The sequence below is a fragment of the Chionomys nivalis genome, chromosome 13 (genome assembly GCF_950005125.1).
Source record: "Chionomys nivalis chromosome 13, mChiNiv1.1, whole genome shotgun sequence".
Lineage (NCBI taxonomy): Eukaryota > Metazoa > Chordata > Mammalia > Rodentia > Cricetidae > Chionomys > Chionomys nivalis.
This window is the reverse complement of record NC_080098.1, coordinates 60,005,118-60,022,908: the sequence shown is the minus strand read 5'-3', so window position 1 is coordinate 60,022,908 and position 17,791 is coordinate 60,005,118.

The window sequence follows — 17,791 nt, the reverse complement described above, 5'->3', positions numbered from 1 at the left end:
AATGAGGGGCACTGGAAAGGTGGGGGAGATGGAAGCAACAAAAGGGAGGGGTCATTTAGCCCTGGGTTCCATCCCCAAAGCTCACTGTAGACTGCCTGTATCTTGTGACAGAGTCTGACCTCTCCCATCAGATGTCCCCCATAGGCCACTCTCTTCCAAGTAAAATGATGACCAATAGGGCCACTCAGCAGTTTTCCTCCACACTGGCCACCCTGATGAACACAGCCCCCTAGATATTCTTCTTAAAACACCGATTTCAGAATGCCATAGGTTTCTTTCAAGGACTGTGACTAATATATCCAGGCTCAAAGTGTGTCACTGGCTCCATCTTGCCCAGAGGACATGGAACATCCCATGCACAGACACAAGACTCTGGCCTTGCTCCTGGTCTCATCTCTTCCTGATGTACATAGCGCACTCAGGCATGTTGATAGACTTGCTGTTTACTGAACCTGCTGAAATCTTTCTCTTGGAGGTTTTGTAAGTGACATTTCTTTTCTCACCTTTCGACCTGGGCATTGTCTTTTTCACTCTTCTAGATTCTTCCCAAATATTATCTATTGTCTATGTTCTTGCTGGCTTGAGCCAGCAGGGCTGGTTGTGCCCTCCATGTTCCCATATCACACTGTACATCGATTGTGCAAATGTTTTTCATTGCTATGATTCTTTCTCCTCTTTTTTAACTAATCTCTCAACCTCTGACTGCATGGACTGTGTTCAATTTTTCTTTTATCGCCAAGCGCCTGCTGTTGTTCCCTGTAAGCTTAATAAATATTTTTGAATGATTGCATTTTTATTTGTGGATTAGATTGTTTCTTGCACCATTCGTATAAACAAGATTATTGTGATAAAATACTACCTTCATCTACTTAACTGTGCACATCCTTCTATTTTGGTGGATATTATTTTGTTTTATATTCAGGATACCACTGAGAAATGGGAGATAGGAGGCCAATGCTTCTCTATCACACAGACGATCAGTGGCAGATCTGTGCCAAGGATCTAGACCTCGTGGTTCCGATCTGTCCTTCTTTTCAGGAAGCTGTTCTTGCCTACTTGGGATGCCAGCTGAAAACCACCAACAAAACCCAGGGCCAGGTTCAACTAATGAGCACCATCCCAAGGACCACTTCAGACGGACAGCAAGGCAAGCTGTCCTAGAGATAACTTCATGTGATTATAACCACATGTCAGGAAGGCTGCTTACAGTGTTGGTCGTCAGAACGGAGCTGGTCACATTACCGGAACCCAACTTCCTGTTGCCTAAGAATTGTCTGAGGCAGGCTCCAGGGATGAGTGGAAGAACAGAACACTTGGATTAAAATTAGGATACGAACATCAAAAAGAAGTATGCCGCAACCCCGGGGAATGGATGGCGACCAGCAAGGGAGGAATAGACTGTTGTTCGTAATTCAAACCATATCCCATGAGAAAGTAATTTAGAGGTAGTGTCACAAATAAAGATAAATTTGAGAGCATTTGAGGCGATTTCTGTTATGTCTGTAGAAGGCTCAAAGGCCCTTCCTTCCCTCTGCCTCCAGGCAGGGAGCGGTAGGTTGACAGCACCTGCTGACAACGCTGCCCGTTCCTAAGAACTTGAAGGGATCCCATCAGAGAACTGCTGAGGGACTTGAAAGGTTGTCCTGTACTAGACTTTGACTTTTGATCTTTTCCAACCGGAAGGGGAAAAAAAAGAAATCCGAATATGCCAGTTGATGGGGACAGGCTGTTTCAGAAGGGGTGAGGAGGCACGCGGGGGGTTTTGGGAATACTGTAGGTGACAGAGGGACATTGGGCAGCATCTTTGGGTCTGTGTAACCTCAGAAGTTGTCTCCAGTAACCAAAACATCTATCAGCTGTTTGACTTTCTTCCTTGTTCTCCCCCACAAACAAAGAGACAAGGGAACTAAAAATAAGGAAAAATCAAGAAAAGTATGATTCGGGCCAGCCAGATGACTCATGGGGTAGTCATTCTTCCAAGGTTGATGACCAGGGTTCAGTCCCTAGGACCCACATGATGGAAGGGGAGAACCAATGCTGCAAATTGTCCTCTGACCTGAATGTATATGGCATGGTATGCATGTACCCTTCCCCCACAAATAAACGGAATTTTAAAAATTAGAAAAAAATTCTATGAACCCAGTTTTATTTCTTAAGCCTTCAACATCAGTGTTATTAAAGAGAAGTTGTGGAAGAAGTGTAGAACTTGTCCAAATCAAGCTGGAATTGCCTGTGTCAACCTTCACAAGAAGAAGGAAGCTGGGTGGTGACTCTTTGTGTGCAGTCCAATGAGCAGAGGAGAAGGAAGCCTTGGGTTTGATCCCAGCGCTGTGAGAACTGGGCATGTTGACACACATCTTGAGAGGGAGAGACAGGAGTACATGGTGAGCCTGGGGTCAGACTCTGTCACAAAAAATCAAAAGAAAAACATGCTGGGAAGTCATGAAGAAAGGGTTCTTATGCATAAAAATATAATAACAACTCCGGAACTCTAGGTTGGCATGGAGGCCACCACAATATTGCACCAAAAAAATATCCTTACAAGGGTATCTTCCAGTAATTGTCTGTTCAGCCTTGGACTGAGACTACTCATTAATAATGTGGTCAAAGATTATTGCTTCAAAATTTCTAGTGTGATCTTCTTCTTCTTCTTCTTCTTCTTCTTCTTCTTCTTCTTCTTCTTCTTCTTCTTCTTCTTCTTCTTCTTCTTCTTCTTCGTCTTCTTCTTCTTCTTCTTCTTCTTCTTCTTCTTCTTCTTCTTCTTCTTCTTCTTCTTCTTCTTCTTCTTCTTCTTCTTCTTCTTCTTCTTTGCCTGTGGAAGCTTCCTCTTGCTTCAGTGTCTTTGAAAGTACTGATATGCCCACTGCAGCACTCAGCAGTTTCGACTCTCTGTTCATTATCTGTTTAGATTGGCCCATTGACAGGAATTTGCACAAAGAGCATAACAAATAACAATGGTAGACAAAGAATGAGAAAGAGCCCTAACTATAGAAAACAAAAGAAAAGGTCTTCAGATCTTCTGACAGGAATTCTGCTATCATTAAAATCCAATCTTTGAAAAGCATGATATTAACAAGAAAATCTCTGTGATATAAACCAGTAAAACAGTGCGTGGATTTACCTATGGCAAAACTCCTCTTAGAGTATTGAAAAAAATGTCCTTCCTGTCTAGAAAGCTATCTCTCCAAATGGAGACAAACCGGAAAGGAAAGCATCAATGCTCCCAAACACAGCTCAGGTCTTCTCTCTTTTGGGAAGACCTCTGAGTGACTCTGGAGTGGGTTCTGCGGTGTGCAGCCACATAGCCAGGCTGCAGTATTTACAGTCCACAACATCTGGGCATTGCATGGTACTGACTCACAGACAAATATGTCCTTGAATATTCCAGTTGCTCAGTACAGTTGAACTCCTTACTCCCCAGGGGCTTCAGAAAATGAATTATAAAAAAGAATTGTCCTAGGTTCCAGACAGCATTCCTGCCTAGGAAAAGCTGTGGCTTTGCTCCTTGTGGTCCATGAAGGGCACCACAGCCTGACTGTATTGTACCAATAACAGCTTTGAAGGAGAAACTCAGTCCTAATGGGACAAGCGAAGGACTAGGGTAACTCCAGCCCTCACTCCCTTATCAGTGAGGACTCTCCTGGACACCTCTTGCATCCACTGTCTCTGTCATTGTTTCTTGGGAAATTCAATTGAGCACACATCCTTTGATACCTTACCTCATTCCTTAGGTAGAAACTCCTCCTCTGGACTACTCAACGTTCTTTGTTTATCTCACATTGTGCCATAATGAAAGAAAAAAAACAAACAAAAACCATCCCTTGGCTATCCTCCCATCCCAGGGACTCTCAAAGGAAGGAGGCCATCTTTCTCTCTGTCTGTCTGTCTGTCTGTCTCTCTCATTTTAAATTATTATTGTTTATGAGTATGTGTATGTACCTGCATGAATGTATGTGTATCATGAGTGTGCAAGTGTCTTTGATGTGGGTGCTGGGAACTAAGCCAAGCCCTCTGCAAGTGCCTTAAGTGCTCTTACCCTCCGAGCCATCTCTCCAGCCCACCCATTTCCCTTCACATTGGAAGAGCCTATGGGAGCACTTGGCTTCTAGAACGGGTGAGTGAGCAATCACAAGAGGGGGTAAGATAGCAGAGAGAATGATGAGCAGAGAGCAAAATGGGAGCCAGACCCATCTGCATCTAATTGCAGCTCCTTGGTGCTAAGTCGCTCTGCATCTCCACAACAAACAAAGCTAAGTTTCTGGGGTGCTACTTGGTTCCCCTGACTTGGGTACCTGGGGAAATGCCAGGAAGGCTTCATAACCGTCCGTTCTTCCTTCTCTTGCACGGTATTTGCAACACCAATGCTCGTTTTTACTCTTTCTTCTCTTTTCCCTCCTTGAACTATTTTATTACATTTAGTGTGTGCATGCATGCATGTGTGTGCATGTGTGTGTGTGTCCATGCTGCCATGGTGCACATATAGAGGTCAAAGGACCACTTGTGAGACTCAGTTCTTTCCTTCTACTCTGTGGGTCTTGGGAATGAAACTCACGTCAGGCCTGATGGGGAACACCTTTACCTGCTGAGCTATGTTTTTGTACCCCGTCTCCACCCCCTACATCATTTTAAAAAGTAGATCTAAAGCCAGTCTGGTGTGCGGAAATCACAATGAGGGCATGGTGAAGGACTGGTCCACCAGTAAAGCTTAGTCTTCGAGAAGTCACAGCAGGGAATTGATGTCTTTTCCTTTAATGCAGATCTCCTGGAATAGGTGCTTGGATCTCTTGCTTGTAAGAAGTGACTCAGGCAGAACGTTCTCGAGAGCAGGAAGGAATCTATCCCACGTTTGCAAGTTATCAGTGTAATCCATCTCAAGTGTGTATTAAGCGGCCAGCTATGCACCTTCCAAATGAAATTTAAAAAAAAAAAAAACCACGCCTTAAACTACATGTTAGGCGACCTCGGAGCCCCCTCTTGGCTTTCATGGGGTCCATTTATGGCACTGAAATGTTCTACATTTCAAAGCAATGGAACAGGAGAACACGTGGTTTAAAGCTTATTGGTAGCGGTGAGCCAACATGTGGACGCCTGCTTTTGTAGAGCACTGCAGACTGCCAGAGAAGTGAGACAGTTCTCTCCCACTTCCAAAGACTTGAACTCTTTAAGCAAAGGTCCAGGAGAGAAGCCGCTGCCTTCTCCTAGATTTTGGGTGTTTTCTGATCATGATGATCCATTTTTTTAATTGACAGTTCTATTGGATTAAAGGCCACCTAGGGCCTCAGTGGGGCACAGCTTTGATATCATCTAGGAGGGTATTTCCCTAGAGCACTAAATGACCAGGGAATACCCATTCTTGATGTGAGCGACAGGGGCTGGGGGGTCTCAGACTGAATAAAAGATGGCAAAGGAGGAGCAGCATTCACCTTTCTCTGCCCTTGACTCGAGAGGCCATGCCAACCAGCTGCCCCACACACTCCTGGTCCCATCCGTGCCTTCTCCTCTGTTATAAGGTATGTCTTTTGAACCACAAGCCAAAATAAATCCTTCCTTCCATAAGCTCCTTTTGTCAACTAAAGTAACTAACACACTGGTAGTCCTTGGGTTATAGATACATTATTCCAATGTCTGCCTCCGTTGGCACACAGTATCCTATCTGCTGTCTGTGTCTCTTTGTGCATTTTCCGGTCACATCAGATTTTGGGTTTTCCCTATTCAAGGTGGTCCTCCTCTCATCTGATGACGTACGCAATGACTTCCTTTCTAATTGAGTCATGTTAGGAGGTACCAAGGGTTAAGACTTGAACACAGCTTTTGTTTAGGGGGGTGCAGTCCAGTTCATGACACATGTCATCAGGTAGACCCTTGTTGGCCACATGGACTTGTGTTGTCATGGGCTTCGGGACCCTCCCACTTCCCAATCACTGCCAACACACGGTTCCTGAGTAAACAGGGCTCCCAGAGAGAACCCTGGTGACTCACAGTGTCGCAATCAGTCAGCGTAGAGGGTGATTAGTAAGGAATTGTCATCTAGAATGAAGCCATCTGGTTTCTTTGTAAACATGTGTCATACTAGAACCCGTCATAGTCAGCCCACTGCTTCACGTTGGTGGAACTACTAAGCAAATTACACACTCGTGTCTTTTCGGGGGGAGTCTTTTATTCATAGCTCTTCCTGTGCCCCATCGTGAGGGTGTTTGCTCACCCACTTTCATTTCAGCACCGGCCCTGATTGTTTCGAAAGTTCATGATGTCCCGAGCACCCGTACATCCTCCCGTCGCCCCGGTTAGTCATCTGCTATCACTTTTCTTTCATTTAACTCATGTAATCAATCATGTTTTTGCTAAGGTGAAAGTGTCATAGGAAAAGTGGTCTGCTAATTTGGCGACTCATTCTGTTCCTTCCTGCCATTTCTAGATGTGAGGGGGGGAAAACCCTTTTGAGTAGGACCTTAGTGGAGGTCCGATGGGGCGAAGGAACGTAGTCATAAAGCACCCTCGGTGTTCTGCAGCTGCAGTCTTGCTCTCTGTTTTATTTTTCTGGAGAAGGAGATCCTCGCCCACTGGGATCCCAGAAGCCTCCTCTTTCTAGTGACGTCACCATCCTTCCCACGGCCACTGGTTTTGTTCTGCATGAATCACCGCAAGCTGGACATTGGCTGAGCATTCTCCTCCCTTGCTCTGTGGATCCAGCTCACAGGCTCAGAGTGTGTTGGAGCTGGGTTTATTCAGTTGAGTAATGAGCCCCCCTGGGGGTAGCATGCATAAGTCATATCCCTTTAAAAAGTCTATATAGAAGCACTAACTTCCGGCGCCTGGTGCCTCAAAAGGTATCACTGGTTAAAATGACGTCACGTGGGTGATTCCTAAGCCAGTCTAGTATCCTTATAGAAAGAGATCAGGGCATAGACCTGTGCCAAGGAAGATGACTTGAAGACTCAGGGGAAAGATTGCCATCTACAAGCCCAGGAAGAGATCCCAGGAATGACTTGCCAATGACTTTATTTTGGAGTAGCTTCCAAAGCTATGAGGAAATAGCTTTATACATTAAGCCATCCAGCTTGTGGTACTTGCTACTAAAATCCTAATGAATGAAGGCAGAGGGAGGCAGGTTGAATACACAAAGTGACCTTTTGAAAGACGCCACACTTCCTGTAGTTAGTCTCTTTCCGCCTTGTCGTGAGAGAAACACCCAGGGAACAACTTGAAGAGGGAAAGGTTTCTGATGACTGATGGTTTCAGACATTTTGGTTCCACGATTGCTTGGTCCCAGGGGACTGGGCAGATTATTATGGTGGCTAGAGCATGTGGCAAAGGACAGTAGCTTAGGTCAGGTAAGACAGGAAGTAGAGAAGGCAGTGCTGCTGCTTGGCAGAGAAGATGAACTCATACCCACCCATGTCCCCCCACTGCCCACTCCCTACTCCCACCGCCCATCTCCAGTGCATCCTCGTACCAGGCCCTCAATGTTTCAACTCTTGGTCCAATCCTAGCTCTTACGATACTACGTTGTGTTTGGTAGAAAAAAATAGATGACATTGTGTTTGGTAGGAAAAGGGATGACACTAACCTACTTCCTTTCATGAGTGCAGTTTAGTTGGCATGCCAACAGCATGTCAACTCTATTGCCATTTTCTGCAACACCGAAGGAGAACTGATGGGGAAGCTTTGTTAACCAATTATCTTCAAGGGGTGGGACCAAGTTAGGATATGGCTTTCTGGTACCCTGAGAAAAAAACGGTTGCACGGCCCAGATGCCCTCTCTCTGTGTGGTTCCCACGCAGCGCAGCTGAGCTTAGACTTCTTGTTCTTGTTTCGTCAGTTTTCCCCTTATAATAAATAAAAATATAATTGCTTTATCTTTTAGCCAGCCTAGTTATTTCCTGAATCGAGCTAACTTCTACAGAGAATATTCTGGGTTTTTTTTTTTCAGCTATAAAGATGAAAAAATGTTATCAACACAATCCGAACCAAGTGTATTTTCAGCCCCTTTCCTCCTGTCATGATAAGCCAGAAGTATTTGTTGCCAGAAATGGAAAACAGCTTTCCCATCAGCCAGATGATGGTAGTGTTCAAAGTGCCACTCGCTTGCCATGTGTGAAAAGTTAAGCATTGAAAACAGACAGGCTGGTTCTGCTGAAGCCGTGGTCTCTGGGAAGCCACGGAGATACTTGGAGGCATTGGAGCAGAGCTGTGAAGATGGCGTTGCTGGCAGGCTAAACAGTGTCTTTTCACAAGGCTTTGAGACGGGACCCCTGCTTTGCTCTGAGAGTAGACGTGGCTAGTCAGCAAATGGAAGAGAGAAGAACCTGAAGTCACCCCCCCAGGAGGCTTCCTTTGTGTTTGAGAATTAATTCCTTCTGACTCTTGGACTTCTCTGGCCTCTGACACCAAGTTTCCTAGCATTTCAATTACTCTTTCTGACTCCATCGAATGAGATCCCCGAGTTTTGCTGTTGTTTCTTTTGTCTGTGTATATATTTGTGTGCAGGTACCTGTGTACATGCGTGCACTTACATGCTGGTAGAAGCCAGTGGGAACTTCAGTGTTGTTCCTCTTGTACCACCTACTTTTCTCTCTCTCTCTCTTGGATAGAGGGTCTCTCATTGGCCTGGAACTTGTCAAGTAAGCCAGATTGGCCCACAAGTCTCAGGGACCTGCCTGTCTCTCTTCCCGCGGTGCTGGGATTACAAGTGTGCGACCACGCCTGGCTTTTTAAAAACTCTCTCAGTTCTAGGGTTTTGAACTCAGAGCCTTGTGCTTCTGAGGTGAACACTTCATTAACTGAGGCCTCTCCTCAGGCCTCTGTGAGTTCCTGATGGAAGATCAAAGTGTCTCAGTGGACTGGGCCTTCATGAGAAACTGTGAGCTTCCACAGATGTCCAGAATTATTCCATCCGTTTCCTACTCATATGAGGAAATAAAGAACATTCTTTGGATTTCTGTGTGGCTCTGCTGCTCAGTTTCTACCTCGGTTCTGTCAGAGGCCTTCTGCCTGTAGGGTGATCTCTGGGCAGTTTTCTCATTCTGTCTATGAAATTACAGAAGAAATCTTTTTGGTCAATAGACAGAGACATTTTAAGAGATAGCAATTCAGGCTTCAGAAATTTGATGATTAATTTAGGAGCTTAATCTTCCCCAAACCAAGTCAGACTAGACAAAAACAAACAAAAAAGTTTGTTTTTTTTTTTTAAATTTAGATTTACACTCAAAGCTTTAATTGCTAGTGTTTTGGAAAACTCACCCACTTATATCACACCACCAGAAACTCTTGGCAATTCAATACTTAGAGTCCCCCCTCTAGCTTATTGCTAATGCCTGGGAAGTGAAGGTGACATCAGGATTGTCTACATCCGACAGCCCAAAGTCCACCTTACCCAATTAATTCTTTTTGTTTTTTCCCCTGCCACCTCCTCTGCAGATTCAAGATCATCAGTTTGTCTTGAAGGTGGGTGTTCTTTTTTGGCAGCAAGGAGTTCCAGCTGACAGAGACAAGCAACTGAAGAGGAGCTGGGGTAGAGAGAAGGGACACACCTTCACGCACACCCTTTTCTTCTTCGCTTGAGTCACCTCCATCTTACCCCACCCACGGCTGCCCCAGCTCCAGGTTTTGAGCTGAGAGAGCAGTAACAGTAGGCCGCGCTCTTCTCCAGATGAAAGGCCAGAGAGAAGGTACCTATTACATGCTTGTGAGCACAGAGACAAAGGCCTGGCCGCTGACACTCTCCCCTCCCACTAGCTTGAGTCTTAATGGTAGGTTTAATTTCCTTTTGCTATTTGAGAGAAAGGGGGAAAAAACAACCCGAAGCAGACAGAACAAGGGTGTGAGGAGCAGAGGCAATGGGGGGAGGCGACAGCTGTGGTATTCATGGTTAATCAGGTGTGTCTCTCTTTGTGTTGCATCTGTCTGTTACTGTTGCCGGGCCACATGTGAAAGAAACAGAAGGGAAGGTCCATTCATGTTCAAAGCTACCAGCATTGACCTCTGCTTCGTTCTCCTCAGGGTGGGAAAGCTTGTCTATTTAACTTTCCCTATTATCGGAAGCTGTAATTTGACTCTATTAGCCCACCCTCGTCATTTTGGCCTGACAAACACGGGCTACATCCAGAAGGCCTATAAATCTGCTGGGAGAGAGAGGCCTTGTCCTTGCCTTGCTTTGCTTCGGGGTTCCACTTTGCTTGTCAAGGAAGAGAACACTAGAAAGAGGAGTTGAGGAGTCCCCTGGTTCTGCCCTCCATGCTGAAGCTACCAGGCAGTGCGGATAGCCTTGCCTAGCTACGTCTGGTTGGGTGGCTTCCCTGTCCCATGCCTAGAGCGTGTTCACCTCCAAACTTGTGAGTCTCAGGAGTCCCACACAGTCATGGTGCCTGCATCAGAACTTAGTCATCTCCCTGGCACCAAATCCTGGATCCTCCATCCCCCGCCTCCCTCTCAAGTCGTGTTCACAGGGGAGGAGGAAGTGGCTTCTGGTCTGTTTTCTGCCACCCCAGCCTGCCAGACATGACTCTTCTTGGCTCACATAGAAATAGCTGACACAGACACACCCCTACTCCCCTATTCCAGGGTACCAGACTGCTTTACAACTTAGATTCTGAGTTCTGATCTCAAAGCCACTCCTTCTAACCCAGTGCTTTGGGTCTCCATCTGGTTCCTTTGGGGATGCCGTCTTCTGATCTTTGGGCTTTAGGTTCAGTGTTTTATAATCAGGTGACTGGCCATCATCAGATTTTTCAAGACTAGGGAGCATTGCTGTCACCTTTCTGACCTGAGGAATGGGCCCTTATCACAGACTGAATACAAAGTCCACAAGAGCTTACCAACTGCAGACGGTCCCTAGCTTGGAGCGTGCTCACCATGAATATTAACTTCCACCCAGTGACGATTAGTGATAACTGTCCGCTTGACAGAATCTGCAATCACTTGGGAGATGGGCATCTGTGTATGCTTTTGTAGGATTGTCTTGATTGCACTGAGATAGAAAAACACCCACTATCCTGGCTGGTTTTGAGTGACAACTTGACACAAGCTAAAATCATTAGACAGGAAGGAGCCTCCGTTGAGGAAATGCCTCCATGAGATCCAGCTGTAAAGCATTTCCCAATGAGTGATCAAAGTGGGAGGGCCCAGGCCATGGTGGGTGATGGTGTACATTTGTGATCGGAAGGCTGAGGCAGGAGAGGTGCAAGCTCTAGGTTAGGCTAGCCTGAGATATGGTCAAGATGCGGTGTCAACTCTCCAATACACCCGAACAAAATTAAAAAAACAAAACAAAACAGCCACCACCACTGCTAACAAACAAAATGAAGCAAAGTAAAAAACAAACAAACAAAAACCAAAACCCAAATGTAACAAAAGGAAAAAAAAAAAACCAAAGAACCTTTTAAGGCAGAATAAAATTCTGCTGCTTGTATATCTGCATTTGATTTCTTCTCTCATGCTCTGGTGGACACTTGGATTGTTTCTGCCTCCTGACTGTTGTGAAGTGAGCTGCCGTGCACATGGATGTGTGAGTAGGTCTTCCAGCCCCCTTTCACCTCTGTTAGGGACACACTTAAAGACTGTGTGCTAACACTATTTACTCACATTTACTTAGTTTTTGAGGAGCTGCCCTAGTGTTGACACGACAGTTCTTTTTCCTGTGAGTTTCCTCTTGGTCAGCCTTTTAACAACGTGAGACGAGGCCTGAGGTCTGGATTGAATCCAGGGGCAATAGTTAGGACCCCGTAAGTATATATCCATGTTGGGGAGCTCTGAGCCATTGAGACAGGATGGAGTGAAATCAAGGCAGTTTGTGTTGTATATATGGAGACACCTGTGAGGAAAGGAGCCATGTTTTATGAAGATAATGATTTTTTTTTCTCCTTAATTTCTGGGAAGGTGGAGGGCGAGAGATTTATTGATTTTTAGGTATTGGCAGGCCTTGCACCTGTCCGGTGTAGCACCTCAAGATTTCCTCTGGGGTTTCTGGTCTAAGTGTGGGAATATTTACAGAACAGATGGCAAAACTAAAAAGAACAAAATAAAGGGGGGAGGGGCGGTGATTAGATTAAAAGGCTTATACAGTAAAAGCAAGAGAAAAAGGGTCCTTGGAACTTTGGAATATGGTGTGGGCTCAGCTTTAGATTCTGATGCTGGAGGCAGCTCGTGCCATGGATACGCAGGGACTTCTTGAAGTACTGTTAAGTATTTCTGCTTTGTTGCCACGACATGAGCCACCAGGGTCAGGACTCTAGGACCACAGAATTGAAAGACATCTCCGCTTCACTGAAGGAACACCCTGTCTCAGACCCATTCTCTTAGGTTTTCTCCCATCCCATCATAGAAAACAAATGTCTCTCTGAGATTTCTCCGTCCTCAGGCCAGGCGCTCAGCACCTTTACCGCTGAGCCATTCTCACCTGCTGGTACGTGAGATGGACCACTCACGCATTCATCCCGGCTAACCGTGTGATCATAGGTGTACAAAGAGGGCTCTGATGTAGGTCTCACCCTCCATCTTCTACCCCGACACCACATTTTAGTGAGCAAGCACTGCAGGAAAGGGATTCCAGCTGCCTTAGACGTGTGTCTAAAGCAGAGTGGAGTCCAGAAACAACGGCTCCTGTCCCTGCTGCCATCTTCATACCGTTCAAAGCAAAAAAGCAAAACTTTGGTGTAAGTTTGAACGTTGACCTTTTTTGCTGTCAGCATCATGCTAACTTATTGTAATCATTTTTTTCAGATGTACAAAGTGCAGGTTTTATTTTTCGTTGCTATTGGGAGGATGGTGTTGTCAGGTGAAACAGGGTTGTTTCCTAGAGCTTTCAGTGTAATCGGAGCAGAACATTTTTGCTTAAAACTAAAGATAGGTTGTCTGCTAATAATCATATTCGAGAGACGACAAGCATTCGGGTGAGGAGAAATGTACTCTTCGTATTACTTGGTCAGTCAGCTGAATCCTTATTTCCTATTGTCATGGGCATGACTACAGTCATTGTGGCACCTGTGTGTTTCCGTTCTTATATTGTTGCTCACAGAGACTTCTACTTGACAGACACTGAAACAGAAGTGTAGAGTCCTGGGAACTAGCCCAGGCCACAGCATTGGGAAGTAAGAGAGTTGGTGTCTTACTTCTTTCTCCTGCGGCTCTGATAAAAATACCCCGAGTACAGCAACCTGAAGAAGGAGACACTTCTCTGGCTCACAGTTCTAGGGTCCAGTCCATTGTGGTGGGAAGTTCTGACAGTGGGAGCTTGAGGTCACCCGAGGTCACATTGCATCCACAACCAGAAAGCAGAGAGCAATCCATGCTGGGACCTCAGCCAACCTTTTCAGGTAGCCCAGGACCCAAGCCCAGAGAATGGTGCCACCCACTTCCCGCCTCAGTTAACCTGATGGAGATAAGCGGCTCACAACTCACAGGTGTGCCCAAAGGCTTGTCTCCTAGGTGAGAACTCCTGTCAAGTTGATAATTAATATTCACTGACTGGAATTCAGGTCTGTGACTGTTGGTTTTCATTTCATGCTTACAGTGCTAACTTTACTACCTGTGTTAGTTCTGATTTTAGAGGTGGAAGGTAAGCAGAAGCAGAAGTGGGAAACGTTAAGGTTTTTTTTTTTGTTGTTGTTTTGTTTTTAAGTTTCTCTGTTTTGCTGGGAAAACATGCCTGCATCTATTCGGAAATTGAAGTGTCACATGACAGGGCTGGAGAGGCTGGCTGATTGGTCCCCATTGGCCTGTGTGCAGCTGCTAAGTGAGCAGAGAAACCATGGCTTTCAGGTGAGGAGACTCTCAGGAAGTCGTGGGCCATCTCTTTCTAAGCAACTCTATGAACTACAAAACCAATGTCACTGAAGGTTCTGTTTGTTTCTGCCTTGAACTCCATCTGATTCTTCCATAAATCAGCAAAAAGCAACAATACAAACAAAACAAAAAACCAACAAGCAACAATAAAAAACATGGTCTGTTGATCTGATGAGGAGTGGGGGGACGTGGGGAAGGCTTCCTCTGTAGTGTTACACAAGACTGCCTGCCTGAGTTCCTATGGCAGGTTTGCAGCCTGGGTCACCAAGGGCTACCCATTGTCCTTCGGTCTTGGCGAGTTAGTGTTATTACCCTCCTCCACTCCTCCAATACCCCAACCCTCCTCCCTGCTCCGGATGCTTTAGAAGACAAGCCCTGGCCATGTTCTCATGCTCTTTTCCTTCTAAATGATTCTTTCTCTTCTTCCTTCCCCCTCCTGTCATGGTACCAGGAAAGCCTGGTACCATATTTATTCTTGTGGAGAATGTCTACATGGGAACCAGGATACTCTTCCTAGGACCTTGTACAAAAGGTCTTTCATCACGACCATCTCGCTTTTCAACTTGAATATGGGAGAGCTCTATAGTACCGTGCCCCCCTCCCCCGCCTCCTCCTCCACCGCCCCTGCTTTCCACTTTGCTGCCTCAGAAGTGGGGTGGCTGCTCAGCTGTTGGGGGAAGGAGTCAAAGCAAGCTCTCTCTTAAGAGACCTTAAGAGAGGTCCAGGTGGCTCTTCTTGCAGCATGTTTGTTTCCCATCTTGGAGGTCCAAGTTGAGGATCTTGTGCTTGGGCATCTGTTTCTTCTACAGGGATTATCTCTGGTGACAGACAGAAAATGATGGGACAGTAGGCAGGGGACAGAATAGTGTGGAGGGTGTGCTGGAAGGGCATCAGTGAGTGTCGACTATGGCAGAAGCTGTAAACATGGGGACAGGGTCTCAATAAGACCGGTCTCTCTGCTCCAAAGGGCAGGGGAGGATAAGTGCTCAGGTCTGTGCTTAGGAAGTGCAGGGTCCTCAGCCTGCTGTTAGAAACTTCAGGGTGAAGAGAAGCGTTGGGCCCACAGGTCTACCCCTCCTCCCGGGGCTCATATTGAGGATAGCTTGCAGTTTCTGGCTAAACATCTCCGGCAAAACATCCTGTTTGTTCCTGTGCTCCCTTTGCCCTGCTGGTGGTTAGCTATAGGGCCATTGTTTACTCCATCTTGGGCCTGGTAATTTCCTACCTGCCTGGGGGGATTTCCACTGTGCAGCAGCTAGGTATATAAGGTTTTTCCTAAGCTTGAATAAACAGCATTTGGCATTCTCTCTTAACGAATGACCCACGTCTCTTGTGTGTCCCTTAAACTCCAAGCCCTTGCCGGGCTCGCAATCGGTACAGAGTGCCAACTGTACCATAGAGAGTAACGCAGGCCTTACAGTGAATGACTCAGGGGGCTGAAAAATAGGGACTTTATGTCTACAGATTGAAATGAGTGCAAACAGGGGGCACCCCTGAATCCACAGCCAAGTCAACTAAAACTTGATGGGAAATATTGACGTCTTTTATTCCACCACCTGAGTGGTCTCCTCCTTGGTTCTCCAGCCACTACCATGTCGCCTCTCTCCCCTCTTGCATCAGACTTCAAGTCCTCTGCTTCCTTGTTGCCTTCTAGACTTGGGGCTGAGTTAGAAGAGAGCAGACAAAGAAAGGCCCTTCTCCAACTTAGACACAGGCTAGATGAGAGACCTGGTGGTGTGGATCATGGATGCTTCATTTGTTATGGATATGAATGCTTCCTTTAAAAAAATAGTTATTCTTATTATATGTAGTTATGTGTGTCTATGTGTAAGTATTTACACGTGAGTGCAAAGTGCCCCTAGGGTCCAAACAAGAGTGTCAGATCCCCCAGAACTGGAGTTACAGGTGGTTATACATTGTCTGACATGGATGCTGGGAACCAGACTGCAGCCCTCTGCAAGAGCAGTGGGCACTCATTACCACCGAGTCATCCCCCAGCACAGAACCTTTCTTCTTCCTTACAGCATCTGTATTACCGTGTGGATACAGGAGGGGCCACTGACACATCCAGAAACCACATGGGAGTGTGTGGCAACTAGTAGCCCAGGGCATCATGGGAGAGGAAATACCTTAAATTGGCTGAAGTTACAAAGGGGACAAGACTTTAAGAATCCTGACACTGGATGTGTAAGGGTTATCTAGATCTCCAAAGGACAGGGAAGCCCGACCGCACCAAGTGTCTGGGATGAAGGCACAGTGAAAAATTCAACCACTGTGTGACATGAAAAATCCGGAGGCCAGAGGGGTTAGGAGCCTCCACTGGGGACAGAAAGATGCTGGAGAGCACAGCCAGGGACATTAAAAGGGGGGGTGGCTTACCTAGTGAGTAAGATATCCCTCAGAAAAACTGCAAAGATTGAGGAAAGGGGAAGCAAAAGTGATAAAGAGAGAGAGAGCCGGGCAGTTTCAAGACAAATGGCTACTTAGCGGAATCAGCCGGGGGCTGCTCTGAAAGGCCAAAGGAGCAAAGGAGCATGCGCCTGGATTCTGCTTCCTTTCCATATTTTAGTTCCTTGTTTTCTCTTCCTTGTTCCCTTGAGCCCTCTGTGGAAGGTAGACCCTTCCTCAGGAAAGGCTTTGTTAAAAACCCACTCTTGATGCAAGCCATGAAAATGAGGGAATGAACTGGAGGAAGGGGCGGCAGCCGCAGCATGGAGTTTTGAGATTACATTGGTGTTGGTCACCTGCTTCCTTTTGCCTGTAATAGGAGTCATGCGGCTTAAAAACCCGACTGCTGATTTGAAAATTTACCTCATGCAGTGATTGATAATAGAAGCTTTCAGGAATGAATAAAACAAGGGGGGAGGGGCTGAGGGTGAGCAAGGGCTGAGGGAAACGGAATTGTTGGAAATGGGATGGCTGAAACGCCACTCAACTTTGTCTGAACGGAGTCCCGATGTCCACACTTGCTGTTTGTGTGACAGGTAGGGAAACTGAGGCACAGAGAAAGAAAGGAGGCTGGCTAGGGCTCTCTCGCTCTCAGTTCTAGGGACGTGATCTGGGTTAGGCAAGAAGAAGGGTCTCCTACTTTCAGCGGCCGTTTGCTAATTTTGAGCAAGGTGTTGCTGGGGTCACGAGGCTATTCAGAACTGAGCAAGCCACTAGTTGCGTCTGTGTACATGCAGGTGCCCGTGTGTGCACACTTGATGGTCATTCCTCAGGAGCAGCCCAGTCTCTCACTGGTCTGGGACTTACCAGGCAGGTTAGGCTGTCTGACGAGAAGGCTCTAGGAATCTTCCTATCTCCACCTTGCCAGCATTTGAATTGCATATGCCTGGTATCGCCGTCTCCCCGAACATGGCTTCTAGGGAACCAGACTCAGGTATGTGTGATCGAAAGGCAAGCAGTGTACTGGACCATCTCCTCAGTTCACGGAAGAAGACTGACAGAACAAAATTAAGGCATTCTACCCGACAGGGACTTCTTCCCAAGTGGGAAGGCATTCTCGGTCTCTCCCTGACCTGTTTTTTTTTTTGTGTGTGTGTGTCAAGGTCCTTTCCAAAAGGCATGGAGTCTTTCACAAGCCTTTCAAGCCTCTTGGCTTTGTTACCATTTTCCTTGGGGCTGGATTTTGGTTCAGATAGCGACAGAGGTATGTCAGGTGCAACCCAGCATCAGTTCTCTGGAGGTTAAGAGATCAAGGTTAGAGATATGGTCTATCCTATTCACTGCTGTCAGGGATGGGGGAGAGAGGGAAGAAGAGATAGACATGGTAGTGATCACCGTGTCTGCTGTATCCTTACAAAACCCAGCTCAGTGACAGCTTTAGTCTCCCAGAGAGAGCAGAGACTCTGCAGTGGTGAGTTCAAAAACACACAGCCCAAATACTTGAAGGACTTAAAAAACATTCTGAATTCCCTGGGCCCATCTCCAGAGGCATTAACTCAGCCAGCCTGGGAACAGCTGTTCTAGAAGGTTCCCTCTAAGCACCCTGGAACAGCTGTTTGGAATG